At 37.3% G+C, this 13,203-nt stretch overlaps 1 protein-coding gene across 31 annotated transcripts in view; it reads left to right on the top strand.

Moving 5' to 3' along the window:
• The window catches only part of ZBTB20 (zinc finger and BTB domain containing 20), a 770,914-nt gene that overhangs the window by 256,480 nt on the left and 501,231 nt on the right, over positions 1 to 13,203 (top strand). The gene's annotated exons all lie outside the window — the stretch shown is intronic.

The following is a 13,203-nucleotide window of genomic DNA, read 5'->3' as shown; positions in this document are numbered from 1 at the left end:
GCCTGGGTGGCTCAGTCAGTTAAGTGTCTGACTTTGGCTCAAGTCATGATCTCACGGTTTGTGGGTTCGAGCCTGGTGTCTGACTCTGTCCTCTCAGTTCAGAGCCTGGAGCCTGCTTCAGATTCTGTGTCTCCCTCTCTCTCTGCCCCTCTCCACTCATGCTCTGTCTCTCTCTATCTCTCAAAAAATGAATAAATGTTAAAAAAAATTAAAAAGAAAAAAAATACGGTACCTAAGGGACATTTGAGAAAATTCAGACCTTATTCTATCACAATGTAATGAGTTGGAGATTAATATCAGAAAGAAAAATTTTAAATAATATCTCTCTGTAGAATTTAAACTTTCAAAATCCATTTTTGAATTAAAGAGAGATTATAGAATTTAGAGAAAATAAGCACAGATGGATAGATATAGAGCAGTGTTCAGAGGAAAATCCATAGCTTTAAATACTAATATGATATGAAAAAAATTTTTTCATATATTAGCATTTATCTCATGAAGTTGGTTAAAATTAAAAAATAAATAAATCTGCCAAGCAGAAATAACGAATTGAAAAAAAATAAAATCAGAAATTAATGAATTCAGAAACAGAAAATACACTAATAAAGATTTGGGTTTTTCAAAGAGAAAAACAAAGCAATAAATAAATAAATATCACATGGTTTAATTACTGAAGGAGAAAGCCCACAAATGCACAAAATTAGAAATACAAAAGGGGAAGTAACCATAGAAATAGAAGGAATTAAAATAATTATAATGAATAGTTTACCGATAAATTTGAATATTTTAGACACAATGGGTGTGTCCTAGGTAAATATAGATTGATCCAAGAGAAATAGAAATAAATTTAGAAAGTTTCAGGGCTACCACTAAATAAAGCATGTGTGTGTGTGTGTGTGTGTGCATGTGTGTTTGCTAAACAAATCAGTTCGTCAGCTTGGTTAAGAGATGACTTTTTTTCTTATCTTTTAAATGTGCCCTCAACTTTTTTCCATTAGCACTGAGTAGTCAAGAACAGACTCCTCTGGCCATTTCTGTTCTTTCTTCAGGAGGGTACATCTTTCCTCATTGTTTTGCTTAACTGTGTTGTGGGGAGCTGTGTAGAGGCACTTGTCTCTGTGTCCTTCACTCAGGTTTCTTCTGCCTCAAACAGAGTTAGGTCTGAGAGGCGAATGAAAAGAGCCTTGGTTTCTAGGTCGGATTCTGCTACTTCTTGCTTATAATATGTAACATTTGCATTCATTGCTCTATGGCTTTATTTTTTAAATCTCTCAACTAAGAGATTTGGACTACATTCCTGGTTCATATTCTTTTCCCAGAAAGCTGTATCTATCCACAAAATTTTAAGGCTTCACATTCTTCACAGACCTCCTCTCCACACCTGGAGTTCTAGAGCCATGCACTAGACAATTCTAAATTGCTTTATACAGCCTCGGGGACTGTACAGCTTTAAACTGAACACAGACCTCAGATGGAATCATCATCATCATCATTGTGAACAGCAGAACAAACATGGTGATTGCAGTGATACCCTGGAGCTATACCACTGTAGTTTAAATTTTAGCCCCTTTATTTACTTACTGCAAGGCCTAGGGAAAGTTATTTAACTTCTCTGTACCTCAGTTTCCTCATCTGTAAAAGGGAGAAATAACAGTACCCACTTCATAGGGCCATCATGACAATTAGATGAGTACATACATAAGAAGCTCTTAGAAGAGTGCCCAGCACAGAGGAAGCTCTCCACAAGCACAAACTATTATTAATGTCTCCTACTAGTTGTGAACTCTTAGCACAGAGATAATCACATCACCTGTCTTTAATCTACTCATTGTGAACAATCTTTCCTCACATTTTGATCATGGCTGAAATAGATAGCACCATTCCCCTTGTGGACCTACGATTGGATCCATTGCTCTTCAATTAACTGGTAGTTATGAGCATTGTCACGTGCAGGGTATGTTGGAAGAAGACTCATAATCCTAGAATTACCTTCCTTAATTTGGGATTGTTTATTAATCATCTCTGTTCGATAGAGGAAGCAATTAAAGTGAACTAGGGATTAACTTCATCCTAAAAAAGGAATTGTTTTTTCGTATTTTCTCTGTTTTTGTAAAGTTTTATTTCTTATGTGTGTGTATATAATCTATGACCTAAAGACAACTGCTTTCTTTGAAAAACACAATAAAGTGAAAATATAAAATTGTTTTTTATTTAACTTTACTCAGCATATATTCTTTTTTTTTTTTTGAGCAGTATTTGAAGGTGACAGCTTATTATATAAGCATATGAATATCAGCTGTCAACTAGAAAACAAAAATTAAAAAAATTAATATATACAGTTTCAAGTAAGAATTCTAGTTTGCTCTGCCTTTATCCTCTTTGTTAGAAAGCATCCGGTGATTTACTTGTGGTCACAGAGAAAGTGTATCCAAGGAACGATTAAGTTTCAAAATACTGAACTAGCTTATATGGAGCCAATTTTATCTCAAATTTATAAACAGTTGTATAGAAAAGAGTCACATAAAGTATCAAAGCCTGCCTTGGTTGTATATCGAAGATAAAAGCCAAGGTTCTTACATGAAAAGAAATGTTGATTTATGTTGAATTTCAAAGGAAATGATTAGATTATCTGTGTTGCCTAGTTATCGCAATTATCTGCTCTGACCTTAGTATATTAAAAAAAAAAAACATAGTTTGTGCCTTTCTGGGGAGTCAGAGAGTATCTAATACTACCTCATGTTTATATTTTTTACATCAAATCTAATATTTTGAAAATGTATAAACCCAACAAGACCACTTTCTCTACAGGTTTTATGTTGGGCTGGTGCCATCTGTGGTTGTGATGCCAAGTGTTCTGTTGGGGCAGAATAATCAAATCAAAGTTAATGGGGTGACCATCTAAGCAGGGCTCTTTGTCATTAAGGTCCACTCTTGTGATAGTAGCACATTATCCTGCTGATTGGATTTGTAGGAAGGCATCCACCTGTGGCCACATTGGCAGGAAGAGACTTGCCGTGAGGCAGTCCTGGCCAAGTAGGAGGTAGCTGTCCTGGGTAGCAGATTCTTTTGCTGGAAAGCCAAGGCGCATAGGACAGCATGGGCAACATTAGTAGATGGGTGATTCATACATTATTTGGCCGATTTAGATCCCAAGCAAAGGAACCAGAAGCAGAGGAGTAGAAACTGTATCACTGAAGAGGAATGACTGGTCTTGCGTAGGGAAAAGCAGGTACATGCTGAAACCCTGAGCAGATGACCAGACAAGATTTCAGGATGTGGAGCCCTTTTCGTCCATCTCAGAAATGCTTTTCTCTGTTTGGACAAGAGCTATTGTAAGAATTTCCATGTCTGTTGGGGGCACTGAGGCTCTCACAGACTACGGTAAACACGATTTGGCTCACACGCTCTCATAATCAGGCTGACTTGCACTGGAACAGAGAGTGCTCTATAGCAGCGCCAGGCCTCTAGCGGGACCAACTGTTAAATAATAAACAGGCCCTGTTTGTTGGCAGCCTCTTCCCCTCCCGCCAACACGGAGTGCCCATTCTCTAGGTTTACCTGCCTGCGTGTGTTCAGACACTCAGAACAGTGTGTGTGTTGTGTGAGGCGGTGGTGGCATGGAGGCATCAGTCTACATCTAATCTGCTTAGTTTATTATTCTCCCAGGGCCTCGGGTGAGCTAGCAAGCATGCAGGGCTCTGGCAGCCTGAACAACGGCTGTGCTGTCATTCTAGATAATGTTACAGGCTTTGCAGAGTGCATTGGCTAATTGTTTTTCTTATGTTCATTTTCTCTTCATATTCTTTCTCTTCCTTTGAATTGGTTTGGAGGGAGTGAGGATTAGGAAGGGTGAGAATGGTTCTGCCAAGTTGCTACTTTACTTCCGGGAAGTTAGAAAGCATCTGTGTTAATTGTTTTATTTTAAAAGCAAGATGTGTGTGTTTTATTCACATTGGTAGTGAATCAGACATTCAGTCAATCAGCAAATACGTACTGAAGACCCACAGGGTACACAGAACCTCACATTAGGTGCTTAAGCTTAATTCATTGTGCTTTATTTACTGTGTTGCTCTACAACTGCCTGGGTGAGGTCAGAGGTTTCTCTCAGATTCCAGATTGCAAATGACTGCAGTAGATCCTGGAAGAGCAGTTCAGTAAGGAGACAACCCAGGAACACACACACACACTCAAACCTCAGAAGAGAAACGATACCTCAAAGACCTCTAGTTGAGCATGGAGAATTTTTCCCATTCACGAGTTCCAGGGATAAAAACCTCCTGATAGTCTTTCTGTTGCCTTTTTGGCCAAAGGAGTTTGATATGCCATACAATGCAACGGTCAAAAATAGACTTTTTTAATTCCCAGAAACCTTCTCCAACCCCTGACCCCCAGCAAAGCCCAGGACAGTCTGTGAAACCAATGTCGGGGAGGAGGATTTTCATTGATCAGTGTAAATGAGGCACATTCAAAGTAGGGAAGTCAGGGGCATGTAGTAAAGGGGAAAAGGTAACTGTGAAGCAGAAAGGACTGGTTTTTCTCATGAGCTAATGCTAAAGACAGTGCCCCATCTTTCAAGCAATGACAGGATCCCTGGAGGAAGTTTCTCCCAGGATGACCACTATGAAAAATAGCCCTTATTAGAGGTCTATGTTATAATACATTTAAAAAATCCAGTCACATCCCTTTATAATGATGGCTCCCTCATGATGAAGCTGTCCTTTAGCTGGAACACAAAACCATTTGCTAGAGTGAAATGAAACTTCTCCTACCTCACTAAATCACTATGCTTTCAGCTCAGTTCCTTGGACTAGCTTAATTTTTAGATCAAGAGTACATATTTGAATTAGGAACTCTGGTGATAGCCACACAGGGTGTTATAGAAAGTTAGGATAGTAATCCCATATTCAACCTAATTTCTCCTAAATTCGTGCCTAAATGAATACATGGTGTGTAATGTATACACTTGTAATGAGTACATTTGTGGTATTCTTTTCCCTTTATGAGAAATGCAAACCACTATCTTCTCTTTTAAGAAAGATTTGGCTAATGTATAGAAAGATTTGGCTAATATATAGTGTCAAAAGTGGTTTAAAAAATGCAGACAGTAATAAATTCACTCAGAATGGTTCACAAATACCTGGTGGTAAAATGGATAGGGAGACACTCACTCAAAAAAAACCAGCACTATATAACAAAATCATTAATTTCTGTTTGTTGTTAGTGTCCTATTGGATCCATATACCCTTGTCACTGAGTTCTCAAAGATTTCATCCAAATGAACTCCCTGATTAATTATTTTTATCCAAGAAGTTTTGCCCACATGCACTAGACCTTCTCCTGTTGAGCAGGCCTCAGTGCTCCCGCCAGGATACTACCTGGATGGGCCCTATTAGAGCTCTCATTTCTCCCTACATCAAGCTGCTTATAGCTAGTATAAACCATAAGCTCATTTACATTCTTGAATTTGATCTGTTGTTGATGGAAAAGCACATCCCCAAAGGTTTTTAGAATTGTGTCTAAATGGAGAATATATAGACTTCCAGTGAGGACGTGAGCAGCTCTGTTAGAAGTCAAGCTTATCAGTGAGGTGAATCCTGTTGATTACTTGACCATCATCTCTCCTGTGTTCCAGTGAGTTGTTTTGATTGCTAACACACACACTATATAGGTATATATAAAATATATTATATGACATATAATATATATGCCTAGAACATTGTGTATTCATCTATCCATCTACCTATTTACATCTCTTCTAATTGTTCTTAGTGATTTAGATGCTAAAATCTATGAAAAGAAGAATTTGGGGGGAGGTATTGGTATCTATTTAAGCACCACATATTTGGAAGGTGTTTATTCAAGATTCTATCATATTTCATATGGTCAAGACATGTGTAATTGAAGACCAATGTAGTACATCACCTTATTACTTATTAGAAAAAGCTTTACTGCCTACTTTAGTGTTTTGCGTAATATAAGAATGTTTTGGTGTATTTAATAAAAATATGTATATAGTTACAGTTGACTTTAGTTGTTGGGAAAATGGGATTGCTGGAACAGCACTTAAATAAAATGAATAGTACTGACCTACTTAGAAAAATTAATTATGAAAGAAAAAATAATGGATTATAGTTGCAGATAATGGTTTTGGGGACGCTGCTGGTTGAAATCCATCCTGAGGCTTATTTATAATTGGCACAATTAGAGTTTTCGAGAATTCAGCAGCTTTGATTTATTTACAGGGATTAATATAGTATTTGAGTTATTGAGGAGGTGGGAAATGGAAATGGGTAGGGGACTTACTGCTTTACATTGAAGTTCTGCAGAATTTCAAATTAATATTTTGGGAGAGAAAGAATTATCTCCAGGAAAAGTACCAGGTTCTTTAGTTAGGAGAACTTAATACATTTGGGTCCTTATATCAATACAATGTTATACTAGATCAGATAACAAAAATTAAACATGACTTTGCACTTAAGAATACTTTATTTTCAAAGATGCCTACAAACTAAATTTCTACAATTGCATTTCACTCCTTGAAATTTTTATATATTCATCAGATGTTTACTGATTACATACTGTGTATCAGGTATTATTCTAGGTACTTGGGATCCATCAGTGAAAAAGATGAAATATGTTAGGAGTTGTTAAGTGCATGACCCATTTATGCATGATACATAAAAGAATAAATTGGACTTCATCAAAATTAAAAACTCTGCTCTTTGAAAACATTATAAGAGGATGAAAAGACAAGCCACCGATGGTAAGGTTATATTTGCAAAGAATATATATGATGAAGGATTGTATCCAGAAAATATGAAGAACTTTCAAAACTCGAAACTTCAGGGAGGGACTGGGTATGACTTGTTAACTCCTGTATTCACAAAGTATCTGGCTTAGTAACTAGTTTTTGGGTGAATGAACAAATGTCCTTAGAGAAAAGAAGACAGGGATGGAGACCGTAGGAAGCTCAAAGGGCTAAGAAACAGTTCTCCCCCTTCATTGTTTGCTTCAGGTTAGCTCTCTGTCCTAAGAGCAGTTCCAAATGGAGAGGTTTTTGATGAGATGTGCATAAAGCATAACACCTTTAGAATCAAGACCTAGGCTTTTGCCCAGGTTGATACTAAGGAAGAAGCCGTAAGCAGCTGATGCTTGAGAGTACAGTGGTGTCATGGAAATAAAATGAATCTGAAAAAAGGAGGCCCAAATTCCGGTCTTAACATTGAAATGCAATGACTTCAGGCCCAACTTTTTGGAAACTAGATTCTCATATACATAGAAGAGTTATACTGTCCACCTGCTTATTCCATAGTCTTGTTTGAGAGCCAAAAGAGACAATGGATATAAGAGTAAGTGTTGAATTGCTGTAGAAACGTAAGCGTTTGTTAGGATGGGTCACAAAGTCCCATATAGACAATGTTACTTAACCACTGCAGTGTTAAAAATTGACGTTCTCAGGACTCTCCTCACTCTGGGCAGTCCGCCTGGTCAATCTCATGCACTTCCATAGTTTCGATTACCATCTTCATATAGATGATGACCACATTTTTCTCTCCAGCTCAGACTGTTCTCTGAGCACTACTAATGCTTACTCTTAAGTGTTCTTTAACTCTATCTACTCTTCTCCTTACCAAAGGCTGATCTATGAGACCATCTTTCTCTCCAAAATTATTGCAACATTCTTCAGATCTCCTTAATTTTAATCTTATAGGCTGGTTCCTGTCTCTGTTGCTAGCCTGACTCAAATCACTTTTTCTCTAGCATTCTATGCTCCAATAATACTGAACTTCTTTTGGTGCCTGCATTGCACCACCTTCACTCTCATTTCTAGCTTTCACCTGAGTCTCTCCTCCCTTATTTGGAATACCTTTCCGTTCCTCCCTTCTTTCCCCTTGTGCTCAGATACACTGAAATAACTTAGTAAATCTCAACTTAAAATCTCATTTTCTCTGGGATGCCTTCCCTAATTCCCCAGCTAATTAAAATTGCCTTACATTGTACTCCTATAATGCATGGTTTATTTCTATTGATTGTTTTGCCAAGATTACCTTTAAGATAGGGAATAGTAATCTCCTTCAAGGCTATGTCCATAGTGCCTACCACAATGCCTGGTATTGATTAGGCATTTAATAGATATTTGTTGAGTGAATGAATGAGTAAATGAATGAATAAATAACTTGAATAGGCAGAAATAATGTTATGGCTAATCCATTACATTTTTCAGTTTAACTTTTTTTGTGTGATATTTGCCCAGTTTGTCCCTAGAAAAGTAAAAAAAAAAATTTAAATAAAAAAATTTAAAAAATATAATTTCTGGAAAATTTGTTTCATTTTATTTTATGTATTTTGAATAAATCTCACTAGAGTCTCAATTTTCTGGTATTAAGAGTTATTCCTGAATATGAAATATCTGAACGGCATGATTCCTATATTTTTCTCTCTAGGAAAATTATTGTTCGATCTCCTCTTATTATTTTTTTGTTGGCCTTAATTGGAATGAATTTGACAACTTTGTCCAAGAGATTATTATGCTGTTGTCAATTTTCTTAGACTAACATTTAGGAAAATTCTGTTATCACAGTCTTTGCCTCTGTACCTGGCTGTCTTAAGCCCAAGCTAGGTGGAAACATTTTTCAGTAATGCTCTGGCATTGCTTTCCAGTATCTGCCTATAAGTAACTAGAGAGAATATTAAAGATGAGACAGCGAGGAACCTGACAGAATATGGTTCCACTGACAGCCAAGGAGGTTGCTTAAAATGGCATAGTCAGTTTGTAATAAAGGTTCATTGAGACATTTGGTATTACACAACCAGTTTCCACATGAAGTAATCCCTTATGCTCCAATTAATACCTTGCTAAAATGTTTTCTCAAGGAAAACAACAGGTTTTTTTTAACTTTTATAGATATGTGACACACTTTTGAATTTATTATTAACAGGTTAATTGAGTATTGACTATTGAGCAGAGTAATATTCTGCTGTTGGAAAGCTTACAACAAGTGGGGCACTTTACATATCTCCATATCCCACAGTGATCCTACAGTGAGAAGTTACCACCATTTTACTAATGAGGATCCTGAAGATCCAGGATATAAAGTAACTTGCTTTTAGTATCACACAACTTGTATCGAGAAACCTCAGGCTTAAATCTGAATCTGTCTTGCTTAAGTGATTTTTCTACTCCATTCCAACACCTCCTTGTGAAATCATGACTTATTCCGGGTGTATTAGTTTTTCAAGGTTGCTGTAACAAATTGCCACATACCTAGTGGCTTAAAACAACAGAAATATTCTCACAGTTATTTGTGACAGAAATCTGAAATCAACAAATCATCAGGGCTGCAACCCCTCTAAAAACTCTAGGGTTGAATCCTTCCTTGCTCTTCCAGCTTCTGGTGGCTCCAGCTGTTCCTTGGGCTTGTAGCTGCATAACTATAGTCTCTGCCTCCATCATCACATGTCTTCTCTTCCTGTGACTCTTATAAAGACTTGTCATTGGGGGCGCCTGGGTGGCTCAGTCAGTTGGGCGTCCGACTTCAGCTCAGGTCATGATCTCGTGGTCTGTGAGTTAGAGCCCCACATCGGGCTCTGTGCTGACAGCTGAGAGCCTGGAACCTGCTTTGGATTCTGTGTCTCCCTCTCCTTATGCCCTTCCCCCGCTCATGCTCTGTCTCACTCTCTCTCAAAAATAAATAAACATTAAAACATTTTTTAAAAATAAAGACTTGTCATTGTATTTAGGGCCCACCTGAATAATCCAGAATGATCTCATCTAGAGAGCCTTAACTATTTAGATCTGCAAACACCTTTTATTTTATTTTATTTTATTTTATTTTATTTTATTTTACTTTATTTTATTTTTCCAAATAAGATCACATTCACAAGTTTTGGGGCTTAAGATGTAGGTGTATCTTTTAGGTAGCCACCATTCAACCTCATACATTGGGTATTGTAGGAACTGTTTTGCTCTCAAAACAGTAGATAAACCTTTGGAATATTTACTAGTCAAAATTCAGAAAGCTAAAGTTTCATTCATCAAGACCATCTGTAAAATAGTGAGTATCACTCTCTCACTAATAGAACAAGAATGATAAAATCTTATCAGATGCTGTTCATGATTTTGGAGGGGCTTCACTAAAGCTGTGACTCATCTTGCCTATTTGATTGCAAATAGAGACCTCATAATAAGACATCTAGTTTCCCTCTCTGATGCCAACCTCAAGTCTATATACCATTATAGTGTATTTTGGTATCTTCTATGAATTTCTTCAACTACTTACTTAATTTCTTAATCTTTATTGCCTTTCAAGGTAGGAATTCTTTAAAATATGGAATAGTATTTCATTTTCTGACCCTATTTGTGCTTCCCCGAACTTGAAGTTTGTCCTCTAGTGTTAATATTCAGGACTTCATAAATAGTTAAATAGGATTTCATAAATAGTTCTATGCTTAACTCTCTTCTTAACTTTCATAACCCCATTATATAATAGATCAGGATTTAGTGCCCTTCCTTTAACTTTTCAGAAAGTTCAACCCCAAGTCACACGGTGGATATTCCAATCCCAAAGCTGCACACATCCCTCTCCATTTAAGCTTTCATGGATTGAGGGGTACCTGGGTGGCTCAGTTGTTGAGCAGCTGACTCCAGCTCAGGTAATGATCTCAGGGTTTGTGGGTTTGAACCCCGCGTTGGGCTCTGTGCTGGCAGCTCAGAGCCTGGAGCCTGCTTCGGATTCTGTGTCTCCCTCTCTCTCTGTTCCTCCCCCACTCTCACTCTGTCGCTCTCTCAAGAATAAATAAAGATTTTTAAATTTTTTAATAAAAAAGCTTTCACGTATTGTACAGACTGGAAATGCATAATTACACGCATTCAAAGGTGTCTTAATTTTACGTAAAAATAGAAAAAAACACTTTTGCACCTTGTTTTCAGCACTTGATTAGTCCCAACATTTTATTTTTGGCCATAGTTTCATATTAAACTGTAATATCGTTAGTAAATAGTTCAAAGTGATACATAGATTTTTTTAGTTGTATCTGATATCTCAGATACCATCATCTTAGAAACATAATTTGTGTTCTTTTCTCCCAAAATGTTTGGCTTGCATTTATTTTCATTAAGAATAATAGCCAACAACAACAAAAAAGAAAATAGGCAACACTTATCCAATGGCTTTGATTTTTGAGGCCCCAAGTTAAACATTCCAGATGAGCTACCTCATTAAATCTCTAACAACATGGTACAACTACTTGTATTTTACAGATGAAGAAACTGTGGCTGTATTGCTACTTTTTGCTACTCACAGAACCTAACCTTCCTACTAGTTATCTCTTTAGTTTGAATGGTGTGAATGTCACTACTTTGAGTGAAATTTTATTCACTACTTTCTTTTCTTGATCATTGACACAATGTTGAATTAGGATAAGTTCAAGTGCTAATCCAGGGGAAATTCATTTATTATTCGTTTGTTCACTAAATTCCAGGAACTGTTTTTGCACACTGAGAGTAAGCGGTAAGCAGTTATGATAAGTAACTTCTAACTTCATCGGACCTCCAATGATCTCCATATTCTATGTCCCACCTCCTTGTGTAATTCCCTATCCTTTAGTATTGACTAGATCTAGTGACTCATTTCTAAAAAGGACAAAAGTGATAGGCTGTCACTTCCAAGATTAAGTTAAAGAAAAAACTGTTGTTTTCATCTTGGGTACTTCTTTCACTCTCTCTTGGGTTGTTTTCTACAGGGAAAGCCAAATGCCTTGTCATGAGGCAGTTCTGTGGATAAACCCAACTGGCAAGGAATCAAGTCCTGCCAACAATGAAGTGAATGAATTTGGATGTGGGTTCTCCATTCTAGTTCAAATGAAACCATAGAGCTGCCCAAGTTTGATCACAACCTCCTGAAGGACTTTGACCCAGAGACTTTGACCCAGATTCACCCATGCTACACCCAGATTTCTGACCCACAGAAACTATGAGATAATGAATTTTTTTAAGCTACCAAGTTTTAGGATAAGTTCGTTCACCATGATAGATAACTAATGTAGCAATATGGCTAAGAACCTAACTCTCATGGAACCTAAAATATGATAGAGGCTACACACACACACACACGCACACACACGCACACACACACACACACACAATATGTATATATTTAAGCCAGGAAGATAGTAGTTATTCTTTCTAAGGAAAATAAATCAGGGTAGAGTGAATTAGGGATGCTTTGGATATCATGATCAGGGAGAGAAAGACCTCTCTGTGAAGATAATGTTTTAGCTGAAAGTAAATGAGAAGGCGTCAGTCATGTGAAGATACAGTAGAACAGTACAAGTATAGGAGATAGCTAGAGTAGGGATAGTAGGAATAGGCTTGGCTTGTTTGAGGGACGGAAAGGACCACTGAGTGGTAAGAAATGACATCTGATAGGTGTGCAGCAATAATAGGACTTACTGATCATGATTTTGAATTTGAATTTCATTCTTATTGCAACATATATGCGTTGTAGATTTTATTTTATTTTTATTTTTTAATATATGAAATTTATTGTCAAATTGGTTTCCATACAACACCCAGTGCTCATCCCAAAAGATACCCTCTTCAATACCCATCACCTACCCTCCCCCCACCCCCCATCAACCCTCAATTTGTTCTGTGTTGTAGATTTTATACAAGAGAATTATTATATGATCTGTTTTACATTTCAAGCCCATTCTGGCTTCTGTTCAGAAAGTGGGTTTTAAGAAGCAGAGTGGAAGCAGAGAATCAGGAGACCAAATGAGATAATTGTGACTTAGGTTGGTGATAGCAGAGAGGGTGAGAAATGGTTGGGTTTGGAATGTAGTTTTGGGATGGAGTTGATGGTGATTATTGGTGGATTAGATGCGTTGGGTCAGGCAAAAGGAATTCCTAGGCTTCCAGTGCCCGGTCTGATCAACTGGATGGATGTGGCACCTTCCACTGAGGACGTGCAGTCTGATTGGTGGGGGAGGTGGTGGCCCGTTGGTGCTATGCAATCAGGAATTTTGTTCTGGATGCATTGTATTAGTCTATATCATGTGAAACTAACAAGAGAAGTGCCCAGTAATCTCTATTCTATGCTTTAACCCAGTTTCTTAGTCTAGAAAACTGCTTCTGACATCCCATAATATCTTCTTTCCTCCTGAGTTTTGTTTTTCTTTTTTAGTGTTTGTGGTTGAGTTTTG

The sequence above is a fragment of the Leopardus geoffroyi genome, chromosome C2 (assembly GCF_018350155.1).
Source record: "Leopardus geoffroyi isolate Oge1 chromosome C2, O.geoffroyi_Oge1_pat1.0, whole genome shotgun sequence".
Taxonomy (NCBI): domain Eukaryota; kingdom Metazoa; phylum Chordata; class Mammalia; order Carnivora; family Felidae; genus Leopardus; species Leopardus geoffroyi.
Note: the sequence above shows the minus strand (reverse complement) of the source record. Positions and strands in the feature narration are given on the sequence as shown.